The sequence below is a fragment of the Apium graveolens genome, chromosome 9, assembly GCF_009905375.1.
Source record: "Apium graveolens cultivar Ventura chromosome 9, ASM990537v1, whole genome shotgun sequence".
In the NCBI taxonomy this organism is placed as follows: domain Eukaryota; kingdom Viridiplantae; phylum Streptophyta; class Magnoliopsida; order Apiales; family Apiaceae; genus Apium; species Apium graveolens.
Window position 1 is genome coordinate 270,606,731 of NC_133655.1, and position 5,985 is coordinate 270,612,715.

At 37.0% G+C, this 5,985-nt stretch overlaps 1 non-coding gene across 1 annotated transcript; it reads right to left on the reverse strand.

Annotated features, from left to right (window-relative positions):
- Positions 1 to 5,344: 5,344 nt before the first annotated feature.
- Positions 5,345 to 5,451, reverse strand: LOC141687906 (small nucleolar RNA R71). The gene has a single exon (XR_012561385.1). It is a non-coding gene; the product is annotated as a small nucleolar RNA R71 (small nucleolar RNA).
- Between the last annotated feature and the right edge of the window lie 534 nt (positions 5,452 to 5,985).

Genomic DNA, 5,985 nt, shown 5'->3' on the forward strand with positions numbered 1-5,985 from the left:
CAAAGGCCTCTCCGGGGTACGGTCTATGAAGGTGTAAGCGGCTGGGTGACAGTCCATCCACGCGTGAGTGGCCGGGTAACGGTCTAGCGCGAGGTCCTATTGCGGCCAGGGTGATGACCGGCGAGGAATTCATCCATCTACAGTAGAAAAGGTTACTTATTGGTATCTTTGCCTGATCAGCAAGATATCAGGTTTATGCCAAAATTCTTTTCTTTCCAAATTCATTGGATATTACAACTCTGTTCATACTTTACATGACAGAGGTTTTCAGGAAATGTATGAGATATATATATATATATATATGGATATATATATCGGGACTTAATGAAGTATCTCGTAACTTCATTTCTGTTGAATGATATTTCAAGGATTGAATCTATTCAAATCATATCTTGTAGTCTCATCTATGTGATGAACTTTTGACACAGATTATACCTTGAACGGTGGTAGTTCAAGTAGTATTCGGAAAAGATATAAGTATATTGGAGTATCTTGTAACTTCATCTTTTAAACTTATATCTAGTAAATGATTATCTTGTGCATGTCAAAGATTTTCAGAAAAACGTTGAGACAAGGTTAGATATATGAGATCACCTTACAACGATATTTTTATACAGTTATAAACTGGAACCCTATGCATATTATGCATGGAAGAGGATTTCCAAGATTTTGAAAAGTATATATACATATATACTGAATATTTTGCGACTTGGTCGCGTTAAGATATCAAACTTGGTTCATTTCTTCTTGACCAAGACTTTCATGAGTACGATGAGAATGCTCATACATTGGTAATTATTATATATATTATTTCGGTAGACTTGTTGCTCACCCTTGCTTTCTTCTTTCATCACATAACAACAGATTGAAAAGATGAACATGACCAAGCTTTCAATTCGTAAGCGGTTAGGAAACATTCCGCAGTTCTCTGGAGGCGTTGATGCCGCAGTAACCGAGGTAGGAATTACCAGTAGGCTAGGATTTCAACTTTTGATGCTCCAGACATATGTATCCATATGAATTGTAATAATGGCAAGGAAATGTAAATTTATTCAGAAATCCTTTTGAGGTATAACGATTTATAATTGTGGAATAAATTGACTTGGGTTATTTTTGGTATTCATCTCTGAGACTATAACTTGTGGTGTGTGTGTGTATATTATGGGGTCACAGTACGCAGTAGTTGATTGTTTATTAAGATTAAGAATTCCTTACCTTTAATAGTGAAGGTGATAGTCTTATCAGTTGAATTGTATGTTACAGTCAACTACATCTCTTCGACAACCTCACAGTAAATGGTGGGTGATTCTAGCATGGCATAATTGAGTTTGCAGTTCTTTACAAAATCCAACATTTTGTGGTAGTCGCCAGACTGCTGAATCCCCTTGTTCACAAGAGCAGTGAAGTTGTTCTTCTCATAGATGAATCCAGTTTATGACATTATCTTGACGACTGGTGCCATTGTTAGAGAGTAAAGATTGCAGAGAGAGAGATGATAATTTGCTTTTGAGAAAGAAAGAAATTAGAGCAAATGATTTGAGAATGATAAAAGAAAAGCCATGAAAATGAATTATGCTTTTATACTATCTCAAAAATAACTGTCAAAAATAATAAAGTGAAATAAAGTAGCCAATAAGAATTGCCCAAAATAGCCGTTTAAAAATAAACTGTAAAAATTCCTTTAATTATCCGTTGTGTTATGCTTACAAACTATAAGTATACTCGATGGATAATGTTCAGAGAATCGACGGCTAAGAATAACACAATTCGACGGATGAGAATAAATCAGTAATCCGTCGAGTCATAAGATATTCCAGAAAAGTAATTGATTTTTATTTGATAATTGTATATCGACGGATGATCAAACTCGATGGATATTGATCATCCGTCGGGATACAAATTTTGACTTGGCCAAAATTTCATCCAAGACTGAAAAATCAATTAAATTTCTGGCTACATAACAACTTACAAAATATCTGTAAAAATTTAAGAATAATTTAGCATACCTAACTCACTTACCAACCTTGAAAAGGTGGATTCATCTAGTGGCTTGGTAAATATATCTGCAAGCTATTTTTCACTTGGAACAAAATGTAATTCCATAGTACCATTCATTACATGTTCCCTTATGAAGTGGTACTTGATGTCTATGTGCTTTGTTCTTGAATGCTGTACTGGATTTTCAGTGATGGCAATTGCACTTGTGTTATCACAGAAGATGGGAATTCTTTCTACTTGCAGACCATAGTCTAGAAATTGGTTTTTCATCCACAAAATCTATGCACATCAACTACCAGTAGCAATATATCCAGCTTCAGCTGTAGAATTAGAAACTGAATTTTTCTTTTTACTGAACCAGGACACAAGTTTGTTTCCTAGAAATTGACAGGTTCCTGTTGTACTTTTTCTATCAATTCTACAACCTGCATAATCAGCATCTGAATAACCAGTTAAATCAAAACCAGAATCTCTAGGGTACCAAATGTCAAGTTTTGGTGTTCCCTTTAGAAATCTGAAAATTCTCTTAATAGCTACTAAGTGAGATTCTCTAGGATCAACCTGAAATCTAGCACAAAGACATGTAGCAAATATTATATATGGCCTACTAGCTGTTAAGTACAGAAGTGAGCCAACCATGCCCTTATAGCTGGAAATATTCGCAGACTTTTCAGTAGTGTTTAATTTAAGCTTAGTTGCAGTGGTCATGAGAGTTTTTGCAGATGTGTAATCCAATAGTTCAAACTTCTTTAAAAGATCATAGATGTATTTAGTTTGACTAATGAATATTCCATCACTAACTTGCTTAACTTGTAAACCAAGAAAGTAAGTTAGTTCTCCCATCATGATCATTTCATACGTACTTTGCATCAATTTGGAAAACTTTTTGCAAAGTTTTTCATCTGTAGAGCAAAAAATAATGTCATCTACATAAATTTGTAAAAAGTATATTAGAGCCATTAACATTTCTAAAGAATAAAGTTTTATCTACAGTACTTCTTGTGAAGTGATTTTGCAAAAGGAACTTTGATAAAGTGTCATACCAGGCTCTAGGTGCTTGCTTTAGTCCATAGAGTGCTTTCAATAGATAGAAAACATAATCTAGGAAATTTTAGTCTTCAAAACCAGGAAGCTGACTGACATAGACTTCCTCCTCCAAATCTCCATTTAGAAAGGCACTCTTGACATCCATTTGATAGACCTTGAAATTGGTATGGGCTGCATAGGCTAAGAAGATTCTGATGGCTTCAATTCTTGCAAAAGTGATAAGTGGCATTTTATACCACTTAGACGTCTTAAAATGGCTTAAATTGGTGTCTTGAAATCAAGTATTTTGTGTATTTGATGCGTTTTTCTAGTGTTTATGCATTTCAGGGTATTAGTTGCATTTCGGAGGAGGAATCATCAAGAATAAGCCTTGGCATGTGTTCACCATTGCGAGAGGAAAAGAACGGGCAGATTACGGCGAAGAAACGGAGCAAACCTGGATTTTTTCCAGTAGGGTCCTGCGCGCCCGCGCAGCAATGCTGAGCGGCCGCGCAGGGTCGGGGAAAAAGCTGAATTATTTTAGACTTCTACTTCTGTTTGGCTTCCAACTTCTATGTAATCTGAGTTTTATGGGACTATTATATAAGTAGATTTGAGACGTTTTCATAGGGAATATGAAGGAGATTATGTTTTAGATTGTGTTTTGCGCAAGAAGCGAAGGAGATAAGGAAGAAGACCGATTTAGCACACTGCAACGAAGAGGAAGCATATTTTCTTGTGATTCTTGTTTCGTTGTAACGTTGGATGCTAGTTTTCTTGCTTTGACTTATTTACTCTTGTGACGTACTCTGTTTTAATATAATTAGTTTAGTTATTATTTTCTTGTGTTGTTTATCATGATTTCATATGAACCCATGATGGCGATAAGTTTTATTATGGGCTAATCGTGATCATGGGGTTGCAACGGATTTATTATGGAATTCTTTAGTTAATTGTTTAATACTTTAGTGTGTGATGATTGCATGATATCTAGTATTGGTTGTGCGTATTCGTCTTATGTGCGTCGCGAACATATAAGATAGGGTGTTAATCTCTTGTGAAGCGACGGTGGATCTTGAGATTTAGAACTTGCCATGCTAGCATAGGTTCATGTACGTTGAGCATGATTAGTGGGTAATTCTAACAGTTTTATTTGCCCTATATAATCAAAAGGGATAACTTGTGCTTAAATCGTTGTGTTGTCAATTTCTGTAGACATATAGGAACTCAACATAATTGATGACTATTCAACTTCTATCTTAATTGTGGATGCTTGGTAGAATGGTATTAGTACAATGAAAGTTGGCTTTTATCAGTTCCGTGTTATTCGATTAATATAATCACTGTCACATGCTAAAGGTAATAACAATGGCTATAGAAGGAAGTAATAATGAAGTTGTGATCTCATGAGTGTTTTATTATTGATAAATTGAAGTGTTAGTTAAGTGGTTAATTAAGTAGTTAATTATAGTTAATATTTAATCAACAATTTTAAGTGTTATCTTAACATTGAGAAGTAATCATACATTGGTGAGTGAGTTTAATTAGACAATAACTTAGTCTGAGTCTCTGAGGGAACGAACTAGAAAGTATTCTATATTACTTGCGAACGCGTATACTTGCGTGAATATTAGTGCATGTTTTCTCCCTAACAAGTTTTTGGCGCCGCTGCCGGGGACTCGGCGTATTTGTTTAGTTTATGTACTTACCATCATTATTCATTAGGACTCAGTGATTAGGACGTAGTAGTTAATTACTCTTTTCGGTTGTGTTTCAGGTACTTTAGCAAGCGTTTATGCAAACTCGTTCTCGTGCTCGCAAGAGGACCTTAGATACAGCTGAGGAGAAAGACGAAGTTCTTGATACTCCGGAGAAGTTAGATTTTAAGGATTCGGATTCAGGAACTGAGCAGAAAGAACCAGTAAACATGGGAGATCGTATTGTTCAAGCTGATCCAGCTCTTATGGATTTTTCTCGGCCTAAAATTGATGACATTCAGTCAAGCATCCTTCATCCGGCTATTCAAGCTAACACCTTTGAAATCAAGCCGGGCACTATTCAGATGGTGCAGAATTCTGTTTCTTTTGGAGGAGCGGCAACTGAAGACCCCAACATGCACATAAGGAATTTTGTCGAGATCTGCAGCACTTTTAAGTATAATGGCGTGACTGATGAGGCTATCAAGTTGAGGCTTTTCCCATTCTCACTGAGGGATAAGGCTAAAGACTGGTTACATTCTGAACCAGCTGGGTCCATCACTACGTGGCAAGATCTTGCGCAAAAGTTTCTGGTGAAGTTTTATCCAATGGCAAAGACTGCTGCTATGAGGAGTGCTCTTACTCAGTTTGCGCAGCAACCTACAGAATCTATGTGCGAGGCTTGGGAACGCTACAAGGAAATGTTGAGAAAATGTCCACATCATGGAATGCCGGATTGGATGGTAATCACTGGTTTTTATAATGGTTTGGGGGCCCAATCTCGGCCCATGCTCGATGCAGCAGCTGGAGGAGCCTTATGGGCTAAAAGCTATACTGAGGCGTATAATCTTATAGAGACAATGGCTGCAAACGAGCATCAAAACCCAACTCAGAGGATGACGTCAGGTAAGGTAGTAGGTATTCTAGAAGTTGATGCAGCCACCGCTATTGCAGCCCAGCTCCAAGCGCTATCAATGAAGGTTGATTCTTTGGCTACGTATGGAGTTAATCAAATAGCTATGGTTTGTGAGCTTTGTGCAGGTTCTCATGCTACGGATCAGTGTTCTCTTGTCAACGAATCTGTTCAGTATGTGAATAATTATCAGCGACAACAGCAGCCTGTGCCAGCGACCTATCATCCTAACAACAGAAATCATCCAAATTTCAGCTGGGGGAATAATCAGAATGCTATTCAGCCACCATATCAGCAATGAGTGAGTAAATAGTTTAACCCACCTGGATTCCAGCAACCACAGCAGTATGC